The 25,006-nt window shown below is 38.4% G+C and overlaps 1 protein-coding gene across 3 annotated transcripts in view; it reads left to right on the top strand.

The window, feature by feature from the left end:
- TMEM135 (transmembrane protein 135) overlaps positions 1–25,006 on the top strand; it is a 387,108-nt gene that overhangs the window by 133,396 nt on the left and 228,706 nt on the right. The window lies entirely within an intron of this gene.

Genomic DNA, 25,006 nt, shown 5'->3' with positions numbered 1-25,006 from the left:
TATTTAAAAATTATCCCCTTAAGTTATTACCTTTGAAAATTTGAAAAAAAAAATCTAATTTTTGACTCCCCTCACTTCAAAATGAAAAGGTTAAAATGTGTTTATATAAGTGTAGAGAAAATCATGAACAAGATGGTTAAATAAATAAAATAACTAATGACTGAACCTTGTCGTAAGTGTCCTTTATAAAATCTTCAGAGTCAAAACTCTGCTGTGTAATACTTTTATCGTTGTCATTTCGAAGGTTTTGCATACCAAAGTGTTGATGTGGAAAGTTTTCAATGTGCATGCTTGGTGAAAACTTTCAATGCAGGCTTACCTAATGGGGTAGAGAGACTGATGATGATGACAATGAATATGCATAATTTTTCTCTTACCCATTTTATAAAACTATAATATGCACTGTCCTACGTGCGAGTATTTCTTTCGCCAACTGTTGTTGTTCATAAAAAGCTGTAGGCAACCAGTATATTTTTTTAGATATGAATATTTTAAAGGCCTTATATTTTCTACCATAAATAGTTACAATATTTTTTTCTATATAAAGACCTACTACCATTAAAGATGTTTTTAATGCTCCTGAAGTTGCTGTACAGATTGATCATTTCTCCTTCATAAAAATGCGTAACTCACTTCAATGAGTAAGTTATGCTGAAATGCCCTCTGAAGTGCACTTTTGCCCAGAAGAATAATCCTCTTGCTTTTACTTTGAAAACTTGATGTTTGCCATGTCTCTGATTCTTAGCTTAATTACAGTTGTAGGGAACTGAACCAGTTCTTGAGCACATTAAGCTGTACAAACTAGCTCCTTGAGTCCTGAGTCACAACTCTCGTGTACAATATAAAGCGTTATGTGTTGAAACAGACATACTAAACTTGAATATGGGCATTGTTTGATAATGCTTGCAAAGTGTGGTAAATTAGTGGCCCAAGGCAAAGCACGAGGTAGAATGAGAGCACCACCAAAAATGTGTGCAGGATTTTTATTAAATTGCATAAAAGCCTACTAATATTCCATTTGTGAATCTATTTGATCCATAGGTTTAAGATACTGCTATTTTAATGGACTTTAGAGTAGCTGCTAACACTGACAGAAAAGTCTTACTAATGGATGAAATCATGTAGTTTCTTTTTGAAATTTAGCCAACCAGTTTATTAAATTAAATCCTGAAGGCATGATACATAGAACCAAAGAATGTAAATGGAACTAGCTATGCTATTCAGTAAATTTTTTTCCTGAAAATAAATTCATTTCAAACTCTGAATCCAGGAATATCTTTTGGCTGAACTGTATTAATCTCAGTCTCTGTGCCAACTAGCATCTTCTCACATAGAGGTAGGTGTGTGTGTGAATCAGCCCGAGGCACAGACCTGTCATGGAGAATTTCAACTCAGAACAGTTAAAGTTTGGATAAATTACAGCCAATTGAAAATGAGCTTATAATGAAAAATGTTCGGCAGCATTAACTATAGGCATTGCTGGAGGGCTGGGAAGGTCAGTAATCACACTTACAATGTACAGAAGATCAATTATCTAAGGTTTACTACATTTCCTGAGCCAAATGATCTTAGGCAATAACGATGCAAGGGGTCAGAGTATTTATAATATAATAAATTAAAAGCAGTGGTTTGCCATGCTTTCATTCTGTGTATCAATTTGTAGATGAGAGACATTTAATGAACCCATTCTGCACTATTTGAAGTTCAAAATTCAGTTGTTAGACCAGTGATGTTATTTGGACCCCTGTTTGATAACCACTGCTTTCACTTCCTTATCTGTATTCACATTACCTTGGTATCTGCTTCACTGACTTGCATGAAAAATTGCCTGTTTGCAAGCTATTTATTTGATTATAGTTCATGATTCTGTTTGATTGTTTCTTCATTATTTAAGACTCATCTCAGATGCCACAGTTTAACAATCTTCTCATCAAAGATCTTTCTGCTAATAAAATAAAACTAGACATAATGCTGATTTTTGTAGCATCTCATGGCCTTGAACTATTATTTTCAGCAATGTTGAGAACAAATTTTAAAGTCCAATATCAAAAGCTGTTACAGTTAGAGAAGTCATAAACACATGTTCAGTTTCTGTGGTATCTACCATAATAATAAAATATTCAATGAAACTCTTACTTGCATTGCAGACAATATATTCTTATTGCAAATTCATTCAGACTGTTTTTCATGCAACAGATACTTTTTCAATCTGCTATACGTAAAGTCCATATATTAGATTTCTAACACCTCTCTGTGCTCCCATCTCACCAGCAAGGGGCCAGCCTTAGCATTTTTTGCTAGGCCTGTGAAACATTTTTCCCCAAGCCATCTCCTCCAAGATACTATTAACTTTGTCCCACTTCTCTCCCTCTTCATGACCTCAAAACAAAACAAACCAACCCTAACTTTTGTTCACCACAATCCCATCACATAATAGTCTTTGTTTTTACAAATAAATAGGGCAACAGTATGTCTATGGAACCTGGGAGCATTCTTTGTTTACAAAGGTTGTTTCTCCTGATTTTGAAGAAATCTGTTTTGTTCTGGCTTTGTAAATCCCAACAGACTGTGCCTCTGATGAAACTTTCAGCCAGCAAAGATGGTGAAATTGACAAAACTCAAGTCTATCATACAGTGTCACCCTGCCCCCCATAAAGTGTCCCATGGAGCACCGACTGACAGGCCTCTTCCACATATAGTTAGATGCATGTACAGTCTGAGACCCTGGGCACTGCTATGGGTGGTTAGACTACAAACAGTGCAGCTGCCACGGCCACTATATGTCGGTGATTACTTACCCAGGCTGGGGCTGCGATCCATGTGTTTGCTTCTTCTTCTGTAGCTCATGTGAGCATAGGATTGTAGCAGTGTATTAAAGGGAATCAAAAGAATGAAAGGGAAGAAAAAGGATTGTGGCCTCTGTGCTTAAGTGTGATCCTGATTAGGGACCTGGGAGTGGAAGTGATAGAATGTGTGGCAGAGAGAGCAAATATGAGGGTGAGAGCTAGGGAGAGAATTAAAAAGAGGGGAGAAGATTCAAGCAAAGACAAGGAGAAAGAAGTGGAAGGGAAAGAGAAGAAAAGTTAAAAAAAAAAAAAAGAGAAAAAACATAGAAAATGTGAGGTGAGGGAGTAATGTAAAGTCTTTCCTTTCCCCTTCTCAGTAGCTGGATTCTCCTATGTACACCTCTACTCACCCTGTGAACTTCTCCTTCCCCGGGGCAAGTTTCTTGATTTTTTCACCTTAAAAATCTGATTTCCTTATGAATTGTTCTTATTTTTAAATATCAATATCATTGTAGACTACTAAATTATTGTAAATGTGGTCAGCAGCTCTCACTCTGGCTTATCAAAGTTTGAGGAATTTTGTTGTGTATGAAGTCATCTGATATACTAAGGTTTTTTAATGATTTGTGTTCCACTGCTACTGCAAATCTTGAGTCTGTCAAAACTCATTACTGAACTAGTTCTTGATCAGCTGAAAATTCAAAAAGTTATAGTTGGATATTTGGCAGACACTACAGTAATGCAGGAAAACATACAATTTACATCCTAAGTGTGTGGGGAAATCTGATGCAGTCTGTGGGTCAAGCTAAGTTATTTTTTAGTGGTGATAAATAAGTTGTCTATATTGGTTCAGCAAGACTCTGTACTGTACCTCTTTAACTGAACAAGTCAGAGTGATTTGTTTTGTCTGACTTTATTTCCTTGACAGCTTGATACAAGAGCCCACTTAGCATTTTTAGGTATGGCTGCAAAATTATATTTATCCTTTGAATTGCTACCCCCCTCCTCACTGTGATTCACTGTAATCATACAAGTATGCACAGGGGTGGCCTAAGGATTTTGAGGAAGGTTAGTTAGATGATTCTTTGGTATGCCTCCCAAACTTAACTGGCTCTTCACAAATCTCTCTCCTTACCTATCCACCCCAATTTAAAAAACATAGTAAGAGAACCAAAAAAGAGTCATTGTGGTTAAACAGCAAAGTAAAAGAAGCAGTGAGATGCAAAAAGGCATCCTTTTAAAATTGGAAGATAAAGCCTAATGAGGAAAATAGAAAAGAGCATAAACTTTGGCTAATGAAGTGTAAAAATATAATTAGACCAAAAAAGAATTTGAAGAACAGCTAGCCAAGACTCCAAAAGTAATAGCAATTTTTTTTAAATACATCAGAAGCAGAAAGCCTGCTAAACAACCAGTGGACCGCTAGACGATCGAGATGCTAAAGGAGCACTCAAAGACAATAAGGCTATTGCGGAGAAACTAACTGAATTCTTTGCATTAGTCTTCACTGTTGAGGATGTGAGGGAGATTCCCAAACCTGAGCCATTCTTTTTGGGTGACAGATCTGAGGAACTGTCCCAAATTGAGGTGTCATTAGAGGAGGTTTTGGAACAAATTGATAAACTGAACAGTAATAAGTCTCCAGGACCTGATGGCATTCACCCAAGAGTTCTGAAGGAACTCAAATGTGAAATTGCAGGACTACTAACTGTCATCTGTAACCTATCATTTAAATCAGCTTCTATACCAAATGACTGGAGGATAGCTAATGTGACACCAATTTTTTAAAAGGGCTCCAGAGGTGACCCTGGCAACTATAGGCCAGTAAGTCTCACTTCAGTACTGGGCAAATTGGTTAAAACTATCATAAAGAACAAAATTGTCAGACACGTGGATGAACATAGTGTGTTGGGAAATAGTTAACATGGTTTTTATAAAGGGAAATCATGCCTCACCAATCTACTAGAATTCTTTGAGGGGGGTGAACGAGCATATGGACAAAGGAGATCCTGTGGATATAGTGTATTTAGATTTTCAGAAAGCCTTTGACAAAGTCCCTCACCAAAGGCTCTTAAGCAAAATAAACAGTCATGGGATAAGAGGAAAGGTTTACTCATGGATTGGTAGCTGGTTAAAGGGTAGGAATAAATGGTCAGTTTTCAGAATGGAGAGAGGTAAGTGGTGGTGTCCTCCAGGGATCTGTACTGGGCCCAGTCCTATTTAACATATTCATAAATGATCTGGAAAAAGGGGTAAACACTGATGTGGCCAAATTTGCAGATGCTACTAAACTACTCAAGATAGTTAAGTCTCAGGCAGACTGTTAAAAGCTACAAAAGGATCTCACAAAACTGGGTGACTGGGCAACAAAATGGCAGATGAAATTTAATGTTGATAAATGCAAAGTAATGCACATTGGAAAACATAATCCTAACTATACATATACAATGATGGAGTCTAAATTAGCTGTTACCACTCAAGAAAGAGATCTTGGACGTGGATAGTTCTCTGAAATCATCCATTCAGTGTACGGCGGCAGTCAAAAAAGTGAACTGAATGTTGGGAAACATCAAGAAAGGGATGGATAATAAGACAGAAAATATCATATTGCCTCTATATAAATCCATGGTACGCTCACACCTTGAATACTGCGTGCAGATGTGGTTGCCCCATTTCAAAAAAAGATATATTGGAATTGGAAAAGGTTCAGAAAAGGGCAACAAAAATTATTAGGGGTATGGAACGGCTTCTGTATGCAGAGAGATTAAGAAGACTGGCACTTTTCATCTTGGAACAGGGTCGACTAAGGGGGGATATGATAGAGGTCTGTAAAATCATGAGTGGTATAGAGAAAGTAAATGTTATTTACTCCTTCTCATAATACAAGAACAAGGGGCCACCAAATGAAATTAATAGGTAGCAAGTTTAAAGCAAACACACGAAAGTATTTTTTTTCATGCAATGCACTGTCAACCTCTGGAACTGCTTGCCAGAGAGTGTTGTGAAGGCCAATACTATAACAGGGTTCAAAAGGGAGCTAAATAGATTCATGGAAGATAGCCATTGATGGACCTATTAGCCAGGATGGGCAGGAATGGTGTCCCTAGCCTCTGTTTGCCAGAAGCTGGGATTGGGTGACAGGGCATGATCACTTGATGATAACCTGTCTGTTCATTCCCTTTGGGGCATCTGCCATTGGCCACTGTCAGAGGACAGGATACTGGGCTTGATGGACCTTTGGTCTGACCCACTATGGCCATTCTTATGTTCTTGATTCTTATTAATTTCATACACCAGCTCCCTCATAACCATCGGGGCGGCCATCTCTTGTCCTATCTTCAGTTCTTCCCCAGTTGTCAGACACTTTCTTCCACTCCATTCTTTATGTCTGGAACCTTCATATTGACACTTTTTTTTATTACATTGGCTATTGTCAGCACTATTTACATCAACTTACATCAGAGGGATTTAGATCCAAAAGCATGTTTTCCGTAACTGCTATGGTTTATGCAGCTCCATGTGACTTTTGTGCAAATTGTGGTTTATAATTTGCATATAATCCTATCCTTAAGGTTAAAATTTGTTTTGTTGAGGGTTTGTTGCTTATTTAAAGAGTGAATTTGAAAGCCCTGGTGAATAATTTTTCTGCAGCAGGGCAAACTCTTTACCCACATGGCCCTGCCAGCATGCTTCAGCCTTGATCCAGAGGAAGACTACCTCTGGGTTAATAAGTAATTGTCTCTAGGCAGTGCCTCTGCCTCCCTGCTGAGACTGCCAGTTAGTGTAAAGTACTGTGGTGAGTTTGAGAGCCGGGAGCTGGAACAGATGTAAACATCTATAAAGGTCATAAAACATCCATTTGATAGGAACAACTTTCAGTCCCTAATGATCTGGGCTTTATACAAACTGATTACATACAGATGAAAGGCTCTGTAACTTTGTTATCCAGGCCCTCAATAATTTTATATCTTAAGAGGGTATATGATGGGTCAAATAAGGAAAATTGTGCGTGTGCGTGTGTGTGTGTGTGTGTGTGTGTGTACACTGGCCGAAAGCTCTGCTCGCAGGCAGAATTCATGCCCAGGTCCCTTCCCAGCAATTACTTCCCTCTTCCTCAGCTCCTCCCTTGCCTCTAACTCTCCAAAGCCTTAGCGCTACTTCTGAGGGATGCAGGAAATTCGTTTCTGTATTGTAGTTTAAATGAATTGTTACTCAAGAGTTCTGAATTAATATGCCTAGTAATGAATCTGTTTGTCAAAAAAACGTTTCCTGAATCTTTTTTGTTTTCTGTGTTGTTACAGACATACTTGCTGACAGGAATTTTGAAATAAATTACCAAAATAATTGAAAGTGGATTGATTATATTGTGCTATTTTGACAAATAAAGCATGCAGAATTTTAGAGAATTTTAAATGTTTTTTGTGCAGAATTCCCCCAGGAGTAGCAGGTGTACCTCTGAATTCCCCCCCCCCCCCCTGCCCGCCAAGGTTTTGACTGGCTAGTGGCACTGATAGCATTCAGTAGGGGATGGGAGAGAATGGTTGTGATTTAAGGTGAGACCTACCTATAGAGATGCATATTTAATGGAAAAAACTGTTAAGAATATTACTGTTACAAATGAAAGCATTCAAAAGTTAGGTTATCTATTCAACCTCAATTCTCTTGTGCATATGCATTAGGATGCTGATTTAATTACACGGTCACAGACGGTTTCCCCATATGGGTCATGTGAAACTGGAGTTAAATTATTTGGATAATAGTGGCATTAAAAAAATCTGTCTGCTAAGAATCGTCAGAAATGAAATTGCATTACTCTTAGGCTTTATATACTTTACTGTATAACAAGTTGAAAATAAGAGCATTTCTGCTGATCTTGATGGGAATGAGCATCTTTTACATATGGCTTCAATTCACATTTTAATCAGAATGTGGAAGTCATTATAATGACATCTGAAACTGAGGTAGCAATAAAAAAATTATCACAAATAAGACAGCAGACACAAATTATTTTGTTTTTATTACTGGGTGGCCCTTTTAAAGCTTCCCAAAGTTAATTGGCTCCAGATATTTGAAAATTGAAATTGTATTATGACAAATTTATTTCTGTTCTTATTTAACTTGAGCCTCCTCAGTAAGGCTGATATAAAGTCTCCGTATGTTGTAGTAGTTTTAATCCTAGTGATTGGTTTACCAGAAACCACTGTGAAAACAAACACTAGTAGTTACTGCATTGCTTTTGTAAATTATCGATTCTATAAGGTTTTACGGCAGTATAAGTGCTGCTGTGTTGTTTAAATTGGTCACAAAGATGCCATGACAAATTCAATGTCTATGATGAGATTACATAGCTGTTTAAGCAACATAGCCTGCTATAACTGATTAGAATATTTTCTCGTAAGTCTAATTATATTAACAGACTCTTACATTAAGGAATTTTGAAATAATTAAGGTGGACAAAGCCCTAGTTGCAGATCTTTTAAATGAGTCTATCAAATGTGATTTTCAGAAGTGATTAGTGACTTTAGCTGCTTCAATTTTTTGATGCCCATCTTAGGGCTTCTTCAGATTTTTCAGAGGGTGGGTGCTGATTTATTGAGTTGAATGATAAAACTCAATACATTGAGTGTTTTTTCATGAAAAGTCAGGAATTTACTAATTTTGGTCACAAGGTTCTTTTTATTTATTTTAACAAATCTGATGCTATACATGACCAGTACAGGGAATTAGGAGTTTTTTTTTTAAATTGGTTAAACATTAAATGGCTTTATAAATGATAAATGTAAAATTAAGGACTTTTGCCTTGTAATTTGCCATGAGAAACAATATCAAGACAGGACTTCTTTTCAAAATAAAATTATGATACTTGCAGTTTTCTGTAATACAAACCCTGACTCCCTATTTTTGCATAGCAAACAACCAATCAAAATTCTTATACTGGACTGACAAAATGTTCAGACTTGGGTTGAGAACTCGGTTTTCATTCCTTTGGATACAAGAAACTCTTGTAGACTTTGCAATGTCACTGCATTGTGAAAATAAGGTCCTGTGTTGACAGAGTTCTTAAGCGGAGACTATAAACGTGTTTTTGGATGGCATGCTGTTTGTATATTAAAACAAATAAAAAATGTCTTAGAGAAATTTGTTTAGATTGCTAGTTGTACATGTTATATAAGTAAAGTATCTAAGCTTATTGCTAATAATCCTACTTATGTACAGCTCTTTTTGTCCTCTTTCATATTCTTGAGTAATATACTTTTATGATTTATCTTTTTGAATATAACTCTGTTGTATGCATTTTTACTATCATGATTGTATTTACCAAAACTTTAAATACATTTTCTTAAAACAAAACAAAGCAAAAACCAAAGAAGCAAACTGAAAGATAAATGTTAAAATCACAATGCAAACTACAAACCTGTTAAGTTACCATAGAGTTTAAAAAGAACCTTAAACAAATAACTCAATTTTATGCACTCCTATAAGAAACAGTTAAACACCATTTTAAAAGTTTCCTGGACTTAAACCATTTATGTCAATTTTTCATTCCTAAATTAGTTTTTATAGCAAAGTTATAAATAACTAAACAGTTTTTATTAGAAACAATGTCAGACCCTGAACACTAGAGACTAGAGAGGTGCCGCTGTAACTTCTTAACATCCTTTTGAAATTTTTCCTAAATGAAAGGACCACATTCATGAGTGTATAACTAAACATGCCATTTGTTTTCGAAAGGAGCCCCTTCTCCTTACCCTTGCCTCCAAAAGTCCCTGCATATGTTTAATAGAGGAGTTGCAGAGTTAATGTTCATATTTGTGAAAAGAGACAGTCTCTGCATTTTCCAGAATTATTGGTAGTGAAAAAAGGTAAAGGAAATATTACATTTGTGGAAGCATGGTTTTAATCACTAAAGCCTGTGTACTGTATGTGTTGTGTTTGTAAAATTTATGTATAAGTGCTAAACTGCATTGGGGGTAATTTATGGTGCAAATAAATGTCAGTGGCTGAAGTAAACTAGTGCAGGAAACTCTGAAACTCAGACAAAAAATGAAGAATTGAAATACATTATAAATGTAAGACAGAGTTACAGTTGTGTTCTGGCATCCACCTAGCAAGTGTAAGTTCATTTACAATATATTTAGTAAAAGTCTCAGGCCAGTAAAATCACACTTATTGAGCAGTTTTGGAAGTTTTCCAGTTCTGCTTTTTTGTCTAGTGACAAGGTAGGCTGGTTCCTTTTGCCTTTAATAAAACAAAGAATTCTATATTGCTGCCCTTTTTATAAGGTTGTTAAAACCCGTAGTTTGGTATCTGAGGATAATGTTTTGCATTGTGTTTAATTAGTGCAAATGAAGGAGTACCAGTTTCTGAAATTTTACTCAGTTGCTATAAAACACACAGAGTTCCAGTTCATTCAGTTACTGCCTCCATGGGTGCCAGCCATACAGACTCCACAACCTCTGGAGTCTAATCAAGATTCATGTCTCCATTTTTCTGTGGCACTGGCATTTTGGAAGCAGTAATGTGGCCTTCCTGTTTATGAACATCATCTGCAACGACTCCCATCTGTGGTATTTCATGGAGTGAAAGCCTGGGGCACACGGACAGCTGAAAAACTCTACAATGGTAGGGTTCAAAATAATTAAAAATAAAGCTCAAAACACCACCACTTCTTGGGATAAAGGAATCTGCTTTTGCAGAAGTGTCTAATATTCTGGAGTAGACTGTATTTGTACAGCACGTTTGGGTAGGGGAGTTCATTTTGTTGTCCAAAGATTTTAAGGTCAGTAGAGATCATTTAGACCACCTAGCCAGGAAGAAGAGGAGAATGAGGCTTTTTTTTAAACAATGAAATCATCCAAGGCACAGGACTTAGTGATGATGGAGGACTTCAACTATCCAGACATCTATTGGAAAAATAATACGGCAGGGCCAGATTATCCAACAAGTTCTTGAAATGAATTGTAGACAATTTTTTATCTCAGAAGGTGGAGAAAGCTACTAGGGGAGAGGCTGTTCTAGATTTGATTTTGACAAATAGAGAAGAATTGGTTGAGAATTTGAAAGTGGAAGGCAGTTTCAATGAAAGAGAATCATGAACTACACCATTTCATGATCAAAGGGTTGGTAGGAGAGAAAACAGCAGAATAAAATAATGAATTTCAAGAAGGTGGACTATAGCACACTCAGGCAGTTGGTAGGTAGGATTGGTAGGTAAGATTCCATGGGAAGCAAGTCTAAGGGGAAAAACAGAGAGTTGGCAGTTTTTTAAAGTGACACTATTAAAGGCACAAGAGCAAACTATCCCATTGCATTGGAAAGATACGAAGTATGGCAAGAGACCACGCTGGCTTAACCAGGAGATCTTCAATGATCTGAAACTCAAAGAAAAGTCGTACAAAAAGAAACTAGGTCAGATTACGAAGGATGAATATATAAACCCCCCACAATCATGTAAGGATAAAATTAGATAGACCAAGGTATGAAATGAGATTAAACTAGCTAAAGACATAAAGTGTAACAAGAAAACATTCCACAAGTACATTAGAAGCAAGAGTAAGACCAAAGATACAGGGTAGGTCTATTACTCAATGAGGGGGAAAAGACAACAACAGAAGATGTGAAAATGGAGGAAGTGCGACATGACTTTCTTGTTTGTTTTCACCAAAAAGGCTAGTAGTGATTGGATGTCTAACAAAGTGAATGCCTGTGAAAATGAGGTAGGATCTGAGGCTAAAACAGGGAAAGAATAAGTTAAAAATTAGTTAGACAGATTAGATATCTTCAAGTTGGCAGAACCTGTGGAAATACATCCTAGAATACTCAAGTAGCTGACTGAGTCGGTATCTGAGCCATTAGTGATTCTCTTCGAAAACTCATGGAAGATGGGAGAGATTCCAGAAGACTGGAAGAGGGCAAATATAGTGCCAATCTATAAAAAGGGGAGTAAGGACAACCCAGGTAATTACAGCTTAACTTCAGTACTCCAGAAGATAATGGAGCAAATAATTAAGCAATCAGTTTGCAAACACCTAGAAGATAATAAGGTGATAAGTAACAGTCAGCATGGATTTGTCAAGTCACCTGTTAGTCTTGTCTTGGATATACTCTCACTATACAGCAGATTTTTCAAGACCTCAGATCATTCTTGTAGCTCTTTTCTGAATCCTTTTCAGTTTTTCAACATTCTCTTTCAAGTGTCGACAAGGTATTTCAGTAATATGCTCACTATAAAATCCATATTCAGAAATAACATCATCTCCTTACTCCTACTTGATATTTCACTCTTTATACTTCAAAGATCACGTTAGCCCTTAGCTGCTGCAAAGCTCTGGGAGCTCATGTTCAGTGAGCTATCTATTATGATACCAAAGCCTTTTTCAGTGTTACTGCATTCCAGTATATAGTCCCCCATCTTGTAAGTGTGACCTACCTTGTTCCACAGATGTGGAATTTTTGGGTTATACATTCTAACATTTTGCTAATGAGTACTTCCTTAAAAATAAAAGTAACATTCTTGATTAATTTTAATTATTTAAAAAAGGCAAGTATCACAATCTGGTTGACAAGTTCCAAAGATCCTAAGGTTCAGGGTACTTCTAAATAGCTTTCAGATATTAGTCTCTTTGTCAACACAGGTTCCACTGCTACTGCTTAGAGGAGCAAGTTCATTGTTTGGGTTGTATTTAAATACAAACAAAACTAAGACCACAAACCCACAAATATGCACTCATGTCCTTAATGTACTTACGGGAGTAAAGTTAAACATGTACATAAATGTTTGCAGGACTAACGCTTACATCTGATCCAAAATAATTTAAGAAAATATTTCTTTGTTTATTTTTTTAAAAAAAGCTTGAGTAATTATTTTTGAAAGATTTAAACAATGATCTATACTATCTGGCAGTGTCTTAATGTGTGTTGCATTCTATTTTTATCTGTTTCCTGTACTTGTCATGTTATGATGTTTAATAATAAAATTCTTAAAGTTACTTAAAACACGGCAGAAATGAAAAGGCCAATATAAAACCACATTTACTAACAGTGGAATAATACTCTTCAATACTCCTTTCTTTGTTGGAAGTATACAGATTATGTATTTTTATCAACTAGTAGCAACAGCAGTTTCTACATTTTGGTACAATATACTTATCTTGCCTTCGTCCTGTTCTTCAAAAGCTGTAATGATTTTGAAAATAGCAGAAGGCTAGTAATTTTGGATGCCTCTTTTGAGGAGCTGCCAAAAATATTGAGCTGTTGTAATGTCGTATTTCTGAAATATAAGCAAAAGCCCTACTGGATCACCCATCTCTCTGTAAAAGTCCATACTGGGTCATTGATACTGTAATTGCAAAACCTTGTGGAGAAATGCTCTGAAGTAAATAGGAGGGCGAGATGGGAATCAGAGCTAGGGCAGAGGGTTGGGACGCGGGGGTTGGGAGGGGAGGGTGGCTCAGGGGTGTAGGCTCCGGCTTACCTTAAGTGGCTCCTGGAAGCAGCAATGTGTGCCCCCCCCCCCCGACTCCTATGTAGATGTGCGGCTGTGCTGCATGCTGCCTCATCTGCAGGCGCAGAGAGCACACAGAGCAATGGTTTATAGTTGAAAATATTCATAAAATTAGGCAGTGATTACTTCCAGTGATTTTTTTTTCCCCAGTATGTTCTGCAGGCTGCTTATGCCAGTAAGTATGCTTAACCTCCTTTTAGCCTGGTGTATGTCAGGAGTGGAGGAGCTTGTAGCCAGCTTTATCTTAAGCTTTCCAAGCTCTGGCTGCTGCTCTGGTTTCATGCAGCCCCTCCAACCACATAAACTGTTGAAGCCACTCACACTTTGCCTGAAGACTGGTTATCAGGTCTTGTTCTCCAACACCTGTTTGCCTGGTCAGGCAGCTTCACCAAGGAGGTATAAAACAAAATGGCAGAGCATATATACTACAAAATGGAGAATTGTGGCATCTTAGAAAAATTCCACTTTCTGCAGCCACATAATTTTCTGTGCCATGATGGAGATGAAACGTGCTGTTTACACATCTCCAAGGTATTGTTATAGGCTCCCTGGTGACTCAGGCATACTTCACTGCACTGCATTGGTTCACATTCAATTCAGTCCATATTTTCAGGGTTGTCTCTGCAACCATGATGTCTAGAAATATAATTATATCTATATATAAAGTGTGTGTGTGTGCGCGTGTGTATGTGCGCGCGCACACACGCACACACACACACGCGAAACAAAAGCTGAGATTCTGGAATACAATTATACTGCAAAGAGTGAATTCCAGCGCTGTGGAATTTCAGCGTCTCTGTGGCCCTGATGATGATGCATGTTCACAAAGGGATTGAATGCTTGACTTTTCAACCTTAATGACATTCTTTTAAGGTTTTGTATGTAATTTGATGTGCTTTTGAAAAAGAAAAAAAGACGAATTCTCCATACAATTGTAACTGTTTTCAGTTCACCTTTTTGTAAGCCAAAGAGTATTAGGAAGAGGAGGATCCTTCTTTGTGTCCACCTCATCCAGAAGTTCAGTTCTGTATGGCTTGCTTGAAGCAAGATGCTTGGGAGAGAATGATCATTGCCAGTGGAAGGTGGAGTGACTTGGTCTGTGAGCCCTTAGCAACCTCTTCTGAATATACAGACTGCTTATGAGTATTTTCCACAGCTTATAACTTGGTGAAATAAAAATGATTTTCATGAGGCCAGCAAAAGAGCCAGACCCTCGGGTTGTGCTCCTGCCATATCTCAAAGAATGGATCCAATCCATGGAAGTGTTAGCACTCTTCAAAAATGGTCCATTTTGTTTTTTAATAATGGGAAGTGTTAGGCAGTGTTAAAGTAGTGTTAGTTATCACTCTCCCTGTAATACATACAAAGTAGATCTTGTGATCTTTGTTAGTGATTATCTATTTTGATCTTTAATTATTTGCCAACATTTGATTTCAAGTGCATAATTGGATATGATACCCCATATCTAAATATGACACCAATGAGTTTTGTCAGTTTACCTCAGAAATAAATTCATCCTTTAACGTACAACCCTAGTCAGACGTCTGTTAAACTAGTCTAGACAGAAGGGAGGCATTTTATAAACTGCACTGAACACAAAATAGGTTAGTTCTATGTATTCTGTTTCTAATTAGTTCAGAATAATTATATTGCATACACATGTTTAAACAACACAGTTGGTAAATGAATTGAATATCTGACCCAAACTAGATGTAGTCAGTAATACTTATTGTTCACAACACTGATGATAAATCACTTGTTTGAACATATTTTAATTAGGTTTGTATTAGTTTTATTTATAAATGTGTGTAATAAATTACAATACATAGAAACTAACCAGTTTAGAGAGGAGATTTTTATTTGATTTATAAATATTGAGGTCTCCTATTTAAAACTGCTTTTACCTTTGGGAAACGTAAATGATGAGGTAATCATCTCAAGAAAAGATACCGTAGTTGTGAAACACATTAAACATAAATCTTGTAAAGCATATAATAAATGTCGAATTGAATCCACTTAACATTCACTATAGCAAAAAAATTCTGGTCAATGAAAGCATGTTAATGCCATCATTTACTGTTCCCTTAAATTATTCAGAAATTCTAGATACATGCTTAGCAGTATGGTGTATAGACTTCTAAATTTGCAGCTCTGATTAATTTTTTTGGTGATGGGAAACTTATACATATCCCTATTATATGATCCAAGACTATTAGAATAATTTGCCCATGTCATTAAAATGTCAAATCTTTGACATTTTCCATGCATTAGAACAGAAGACTAAGTGTTGGAATCTTGGATTTTGTTCTCAGCTGTGCCACTCTCTCACTGAGAGACTGTGGTCAAATCACTTAATTTTTGTGTGTGCCTCAGTCTACTTATCTATAAAGCGAACCCAACAATATATTATATCACAGAGGTTCTGGGCCCCATATAATCCATGACACAGTGGGAACTTAATTCCACAGCAAGACCGTTAAATTCTGCTGCAGCTTTAATGTAACTGTATGAGCCTCCTTCATTATCATCCCCCTCCTTTCTGTCACTACCATATAAATTCATTCATCAGTAATTATTTCTGACGGTTTTTTGGTGATGTTCTCCAGGAGGGCTGGCTTTGAACTTCTTTTTCCCCAGTGTGCGCCAGGGAAGGGGGTTGTTTTTAGCACACTTCAGTGTCTTTTTTCCTGTCCACAACCCCTTGTGTGGTCGGTGTCCAGGTAGCCCATGCTAAGCACCTCCCTCCTCCCCATTTATGTGGAGGCAACAGGAGTTTGTACTCAGCTAGAATGTCATGTTATTCTGGCTCTCTGGGCCTTGGCTGTTGTGTTGTTCTCCAGGTAGCTCAGATCACTAGCTTACTTTTTGGCCCTCTCCCTTGCTTCCTGACCCTTTGCTGCTTGGCTCCAGGGACCGTGATGGGGAGCATGCACTGTCATACAATTAACTTCCTTGTGGAGAAACCTGGAGAATTAGACCGATCTACAGGAAGGTCCCCACAGGATCAGGAGACAAAATTAAATGTTGGGCATCACCACTGGCTGTGGCTACATATTGAGTTCTGTGATGAAAATGTGGCATTCTGTGGCATCTTGGAAAAATACCAGATACTGCATCTGCAGAATTCCTGAGCCCTCATTAAGCAGTTCATACCTCTCAGTGCTGATGTTTCATGTTCTCTGCAACTCAGACTGACATCGCTACGTCACTTTACTATTGATTCACTCGTTAAGTTTATCTGTGCAGTCATAAAGGCTATAGAAATATAAATAAATAAATAAATGAAAGTTGAGATTCCTTAGCAACATTTTGTAGTAAGGAGTAAATTCTGCTGCAAATTCTGCAGCTGTAAACTTACAGGATTCATAGGACTGTGGACTTGCTTGGAGCTTATACAGAGATTTGAGAGCCTTACTTGAATAGCAGTATTGGACTGCAAAGCATATTTTATATATCATTCAGGTTTCATCTTTGCTATCTGTCCTTTTTCTTTCCAGAGGTTATGCTTGGCAAAGGTGTAAACTAGCTTGATTAGCTTTGATTAGATTTCCTAATTGTGTTTGGAAGTCAGGAGCCAATTGTTTCTAATGAGAGATTCAAGTCAGTATTTCTTTGGGATACTCATTACTCCAAGGAGAACATTTATAAATATTGTACCACTTCATCTAGAGTAGTTTTACTGTATGTTATCGAGCAGTAATCTCTGTAAATTATTATGCAGAAGCAGAATGGATTAGATGACGGGAGACAGCCTGAGAAAGCACATTTTGTTTGACAAGTTGAAAGACGTTGTAGGTACCAGAAGAAATTGCACTGAATGGGTGTATGTAGCTGTTGTAGACTGCAAAGCCATTCTGTTTGTGATGCGCAGCTAAACATGAATGTTCCAAGGAAGGACTGCCTACAATGGGATGTAGCTGATTTGTGACTGCTAATAGCAAATATCTCCAACAGCAGTGATGGGACACTAGATGGGGAGGGATCTTATTGACTACCGAGAATTCTTTCCCAGGTGTCTGGCTATTGGGACTTGCTGGGTCTCACTGATTGCCATATTTGGGGTTGGGAAGGAATTTTCCCCTGGCTCAGATTGGCAGAGACCCTAGGGTTTTTTTTGCCTTCCTCTGCAGCCAAGGGCACAGGTCACTTGCAGGTTTAAACTAGTGTAAATAGTGGATTCTTTGTAACTTGAAGTCCTCAAATCATGATTTAAAGACTCCAGTAACTCAGCCAGAGGTTTTGGGTCTATTACAGGAGTGAGTGGGTGAAGTTCTGTGGCCTTCAATGTGGGAGAGGTCAGACCAGATGATCATGATGGTCTCTTCTGACTTTAGTCTGTCTGTGTGCGTCTACTCACTGGTCTGCACTCTTTCTTTCTGTGTAGTGATCTTGGGGCTGGGCAAGGACTGGGTTGGTCTATCACATAAGTAAGAGCAGTTTCGGGTCGTCTTTAATTTATGCCCAGTTGCCGAAGACTCCAACGGGTTTGTTCTGGTAGTTGGTAATCGCTAGGGTTTATGACTGCTCCAGCCATACCCCCTTTTCCCTAAATTTTGGGGCTTGTAGGAAGTGGGATGTCACAACCGCACACATCTTACCTCTTTTTTACCCTTTTCTATACTATTTTTCTAACCATTTCAAATAATCTATCCTTTGATTTAAATGCATCAACACATTTTCTTTTCTTAATTCTTAAAGTGAGGTAGAAAGTATAATTCCCATCCTATAGTGGAGTATCCACTTGTCCGCAACCTACATAATGTTTATTGAGATAACCTCTATCCCATCTATAAGTGTCCTCTCCTCACCTCCCTATCAACAGTCATTGCATTTCATTTATGCATCTCAGCAGGACACTCATAGGTGGAGGCTCCTAACTCTGTGAAAGTTTGCTGCTGCAGATAGTGGTTCCCAAGTCTGAGAGATGCTGGTGGGTTTCTGTGGCTGTTGAGGATTGGAGAAGGTGGAGGAGGTCATATCTTGGTGGCTGAGTCAAGTCAAAGTTTATTTTTCTCCAAGCAAGTTGTTTCAAGATAAAATTTGCTTTCACTTTAATTGTTCTATACTTGTTTATCTTGATTTTCTACTGCATGGCAAATATATGTGGAACTTCTTTATTCTTTTAACTACGTCTAGAGCAAAGTCCTCTGGTGGAACACATTCAGTCCCAGCATTTCAGCCTTGTGGCTTGGTTGTCAAAAATTAGTTAATATTTTGCAGTGTTGTTGTAGCCATGTTGGTCCCAGGATATTATCTTGCCTACCTTGAATTATTTGAACATTTTGAATTGTTTTCAAACAAATGTCCTTTCCAGCTCCATAGCTGTCTTAGTTTTGAAACTAAGGTTTAGGGGAAAGCTGACAGGTACAGAGGCACACATGGTTTGGACAGGCACATCCCTTTACGGAGGATAATTTTGAAAGGATGCTCTATACCTAATAAAGAGGAGATGGTAAAAGTTGATAAAGTGCAGGTAGGAGCTGAAGAGAAATAATCAAATGAAAGAGTTCCATTCAGTTACATTGCATGAAGGCAGAAAACTAAATATTGACAAGTCTAAATACTAAGATGGGTGAACTTGAGTGTCTGGTATTAAATGAGGATATTAATAGGGATCACAGAAACTAGGTGGAATGGTGATAATCAATGGGAAATGGTAATGGCAGGGTACAAAATCTATAGGAATGGCAGAGTAGGTCATGCTGGTGGGGGAGTGGCGCTACAAAAGAAAGAAAGCATAGAGTCAAATACAGGAAGAATCTTAGGGTAGGTCTATACTCACCGTCCGGGTCGACGCGGTGAGTTCGACTTCTCGGAGTTCAAACTATCGCGTCTAATCAAGACACGATAGTTCGAACTCCCCGCGCGCTCCGGTCGACTCCGGAACTCCACCACCGCAAACGGCGGTGCCGGAGTCGACCTTTGAGCCGCGGAGTTCGACCCTGCTGCGTCTGGACGGGTAAGTCAGTCGAACTAGGGTACTTCAAGTTCAGCTACGCTATTCGCGTAGCTGAACTTGCGTACCCTAGTTCGACCCCCGTCCCCTTTAGTGTAGACCAGGCCTTAAATGAATCAAACTGTACCTTAGAATATAGCTAGAAATCCTATGCTTGGAATAATTAGAATATAGCAGCAGGGGTATACTACCGTCCCCATGACCTGGATGGTGACTATGATTGTGAAATGTTCAGGGAAATTAAAGAGGCAACAAAAACAGGAAACCCAATAATAATGGGGAATGTCAACTATGTCCACAATGACAGAAACATGTCACCTCAGGATGGGATGCAAAGATAAAATTTCTAGACACCAATGATTACATCTTGGAGCAGCTACTCCTGGAACTCAAAAGGGGAAAGACAATTCTTGATTTAGTCGAAAGTGATGCAGAGGATCTGATCCAAGATGTGAATGTAGCTGAACCACTTGTTAATAGTGACAATAATGTACTTACATTTAACATTCTTGTGTGTTGGGGGAGGGGAAATACCAAAGAAGCCCACCATAGTGGCATGTAACTTCAAAAAGGGAACGACAAAAAATGAGGAAACTTGTTAAACAGAAATTAAAGGGATCAGTCACAAGAGTGAGCTGCCCACAAGATGCATTGGAACTTTTTAAAACCACCAAAGTAGAGGCTCAAATTAAATGTATACCCCAAATTTAAAAAATAAAAGTAAAAAGACCAAAAAACTCCACCATGTCTAAACAACAGAGTGTAATAGATGATTAGAGGAAAAAAAGTATCCTTTAAAAATTGGAAGTCAAATCCTACCAAGAAAGGAACGTAAGCTCTTGCAAGTCAAGTTAAAAGTGTAATTAGGTAAGCCAAAAAAGAATTTGAAGCACAACTAGCAAAAGCCACAGAAACTAACTGCAAATTTTTGAAAAATACGTAAGAACTAGAAAGACTTCCAGCCAATCAGTGGGGCCACAGGACAATTTAAGTATGAAAGGAGCACTCAGGAAAGACGAGGCCATTGCAAAGAAGCTAAACGAATTTTTTGTGTAGGTCTTCACTGCAGAGGACGTGAGGGTGATTCCTACATCTGAGCCATTCTTTGAGTGATAGAGCAGAGGAGCTGTCTCAGATTGAGGTGTCGTTAAAGGAGGTTTTGAAACAAATTCATAGAATCATCGAATATCAGGGTTGGAAGGGACCTCAGTCCAACCCCCTGCTTAAAGCAGGACCAATCCCCAACTAAATCATCCCAGCCAGGGCTTTGTCAAGCCTGACCGTAAAAACCTCTAAGGAAGAAGATTCCACCACCTTCCTAGGTAATCCATTCCAGTGCTTCACCACCCTTCTAGTGAATTTTTTCCCCCTAATATCCAACCTAAACCTTCCCCACTGCAACTTGAGACCATTACTCTTTGTTCTGTCATCTGGTAGCACTGAGAACAGTCTAGATCCATCCTCTTTGGAACCCCCTTTCAGGTAGTTGAAAGCAGCTATCAAATCCTCCCTCATTCTTCTCTTCTGCAGACTAAATAATCCCAGTTCCCTCAGCCTCTCCTCATAAGTCATGTCCTCCAGACCCCTAATCATTTTTGTTGCCCTCCGCTGGACTCTTTCCAATTTTTCCACATTCTTGTAGTATGGGTCCCAAAACTAGACACAGTACTCCAGATGAGGCCTCTCCAATGACGAACAGAGGGGAATGATCCCTCGATCTGCTGGCAATGATCCTACTTATACAGCCCAAAATGCTATTAGCCTTCTTGGCAACACTGTTGACTCATATCCAGCTTCTCGTCCACTGTAACCCCTAGGTCCTTTTCTGCAGAACTGCTGCCTAGCCACTCGGTCCCTCGTCTGTAGCAGTGGATGGGATTCTTCCGTCCTATGTGCAGGACTCTGCACTTGTCCTTGTTGAACCTCATCAGATTTCTTTTGGCTCAATCCTCTAATTTGTCTATATCCCTCTGTATCCTATCCTTACCCTCCAGCGTATCTATCACTCATCCCAGTTTGGTGTCATATCCAAACTTGCTGAGGGTGCAATCCGTGCCATCCTCCAGATCATTAATGAAGATATTGATCAAAACTGACCCCAGGACCGACCCTTGGGGCACTCCGCTTGATACCAGCTGCCAACTAGACATGGAGCCATTGATCACTACCCGTTGATCCCAATGATCTAGCCAGATTTCTGTCCACTTACAGTCCATTCATCCAGCCCATACTTCTTTAACTTGCTGTGAAGAATACTGTGGGAGACTGTATCAAAAGCTTTCCTAAAGTCAAGGAATAACATGTCCACTGCTTTCCCCTCATCCACAGAGCTAGTTATCTTGTCACAGAAGGTGATTGATAAATTAAACAGTAATAATCCACCAGGACCAGAGGGTATTCACCCAAGAGTTCTGAAGGGACTCAGATATGAAATTGCAGAACTGCTAACTCTGCTAAGTAACCTATTGCTTAAATCAGCCTCTGTACCAGATGACTGGAGGATAGTTAATGTAAGGACAATTTTTTTAAAAAGCTTCTGGTAATTACAGGCCATTAAGTCTAATTTCAATACCAGGCAAATTGCTTAAACCCGTAATAACGAACAAAGCAGACATAGAGATGAACACAGGAGATTGGGGTAGAGTCAATACAGCTTTTGTAAAGGGAAATCATGCCTCACCAATTTATTCCAATTCTTTGAGGATAACGTCAAACATGTGGACAAGGGTGATCCAATGGGTATAGTGTACTTGGACTTATAGAAAGAGGGCACCTCACCAAAGGCACTTAAGTAAAGTAAGCAGTCATGGGATAAGAGAGAAAGTCCTCTCATGTATCAGTAACAAGACAGGAAACAAAGGGTAGGAATATCTGGTCAGTTGTCTTGGTGGAGAGAGGTATATAGCAGGATCCCTCAAGGATCTGCACTGGCAGCTATACTGTTCAACATATTCATAAATGATCTGGAAAAAAGGGTAAACAGTGAGGTGGCAAAATTTGCAGTTGATACAAAATTACTCAAGATAGTTAAGAGCAAAGCTAACTACAAACTGTTACAAAGGGGTCTCACAAAACTGAGTGACTGGGCAACAAAATGGCATATGAAATTCAGTGTTGATAAAAGCAAAGTAATGCACATTGGAAAACATAATCCCAAGTATACATGCAAAATTATGGGGTCTAAATTATCTATTACAATTCAAGAAAGAGATTTTGGAGTCATTGTGAATAGTTCTCTGAAAACATCTGATCAATTTTTAGTAGAGGTCAAAAAAAGCTAACAGTGTTAGTAACCGTTAGAAAGGATAGATAAAATATCATAATGCTAATGTATAAATCCACGGTGCACCCACACCTTGAATACTATATTCAGTTTTTGTGTAATAGACATATTAGAATTGGAAGGGATGCAGAGAAGGGCAACAAAAATGATTAGGGGTATGGAACAGCTTTCATATGAGGAGAGATTAAAGAGACTCACACTGTTCAGCTTAGAAAAGGGATGACTAAGGGGGGATATGTTAGAGCAGAGGTTCTGAACCTTTTTCTTTCTGAGGCCCCCTTAACATGCCATAAAAACTCCATGTCCCAGCTGTGCCACAACAACTGTGTTTCTGCATACAAAAGCCAGGGCCAGCGTTAAGGGGTAGCAAACAGGGCAATTGTCTGGGGCCCCATGCCACAGGGGGCATTGGGAGGGTAAGTTGCTCAGGCTTCAGCCCCGAGTGACGGGGCTTGGGGTCCCGGAGTGCAGTCCTGTGTGGCGGGGCTTTGGCTTTCTGCTCTGGGCCCTAGCAAGTCTAATGTTTGGTGGACCCCCTGAAACCAGTCCCTGGTCTCCCCTGGTTGAGAACTACTGTGTTAGATGTCTATAAAATCATGAATGGTGTGGAGAAAGTGAATAAGGAAATGTTATTTACTCCTTCACATAACATAGGAACTGGAGGTCATCTGATGAAATTAATAGGCAGCAGGTTTAAAGCAAACATAAGGAAATATTTCTTCACGCAATCAATATGTGGAACTCATTGCCAGGGGATGTTGTGAAGGCCAAAAGTTTAACTGGGTTTAAAAAAAGAAGATAAGTTCATGCATGATAGGTTCATCAGTGGCTGTTAGCCAAGATTGTCAAGGATGCAACCCCATGCTCTGGGTATCCCATAACCTCTGACTGCTAGAACCTGGGACTGGACAACAGGCAGTGGATCACTCAATAATTGCCATGCTCCGTTCATTCCCTCAGAAGCATCTAGCATCAGCCTCTTCTGGAAGGCAGGATACCATTGGTCTCACCCAGTATGCCATTCTTATGTTTTTAATCACGTAATAGATTCAGTGGGAATTTGAGGGCTGTGAGTACAGTGTTATGTGGTGACAACAGGGAGCCCTATGTGGTATCTCTGGCCGACTGTGATACACAGATTGGATTCAATGTAACAATGCAGTACCATGCAGTTTGTGTTACTGGAGGAAGGAGAGGCAAGATGTTACTTCTGTGCGTTGTATTAGAACACTGTACCTTCTATCTGGTGTCCACACTTTACAAAGGGTGTTGAAAAATTGTAGAATTCAGAAAAGAGCTACAAGACTGATGATATGGGGTCTGTAAAATGTGCTTTACAATGAGACTAAAAAGGTCAATTGATTTAGGTTATAGAAGACAATAGTAAAGGGTGTCTTAATCATGTTGTAAGTACCAGATTTTAAAAGATATTAAGGCATGTAGTGGGATTTTCAAAAACAAGTTTCAAAACCCATTGCTTTCAATGGGTCTTAGGTGCCCGGATGCTTTTAAAAAACCCACCAGGTGTCTTAATACATTTAAATGTCTGGCCTTAGGTGCCTAACTATGATGAGTATCTTAAATAGCAGAAGGCTTTTTAATGTATTAGACAAAGGCATAACGAAATCCATTGTTGAAGCTAGAAAAATTCAAACTGTAAATATAGTGCAAATTTTTAACAATAAGTGTAACCAAACAGTTGAAAAGCTAACTAAAGAGTGTGGTAGATTGTCTATCAGCTGACCATCTTACTCTGCTTGACATCAAGATTGCATTTCTTTCTAAATATATGATCTTGTTCCACCACAAGTTATTGCACTCAGTGCAGGAAGTACTGGCGGAAAAGCAACTGACCTGTCATCTAGTTAAATTAGATGAAGATAATGGTTCCATCTGGCTGTAAAAATCTATGAATATCTCTTTCCTTTCCCTCTATTATGGAATAATTTTTAGTAATAAGTTTTATTCTTTATAAAGCATCAGTTCATCTTAAATTGTTATTGCCATGATCAAGATTCATTATACAAATCTAAAAAAAATAAAATAAAAATAAATCCACTTTTAGTGCAACAGTAATTGCATCAGCAACAGTAGTGAAACTACTTTGCATTACAGTATATTATAAAATGTGCTTTTATTAGGTACATCTATCATCTATCTTGAAAATAAGGTGAATATGCAAAAAGGTTGCATTATAATTGGGATTTTTGGGAAAATATCACATAATTATAAAGTTTGCTGGATTATTTTCAGAAACTATTCAGGAGGAAACTTCAACAAGATAATACATTTATAGAAAAATATCCAAATACCAACTTTCCTCTGTTTGTAGGATGGAAGGGGAGAGAGCTATGGAGATCTCCTTGCATTTGCTTTAGTGAATTTGTGAGGCTGTCAGATACTACAGTGCCGGCACCTTATAAAAGACATATATGGATGGATAGAAACAAAATGTATTTATAAACAAAGGCGTATTG

This window comes from Mauremys mutica, chromosome 1 (assembly GCF_020497125.1).
Source record: "Mauremys mutica isolate MM-2020 ecotype Southern chromosome 1, ASM2049712v1, whole genome shotgun sequence".
Taxonomy (NCBI): Eukaryota; Metazoa; Chordata; order Testudines; family Geoemydidae; genus Mauremys; species Mauremys mutica.
This window is presented reverse-complemented; position numbering and strand designations above follow the sequence as displayed.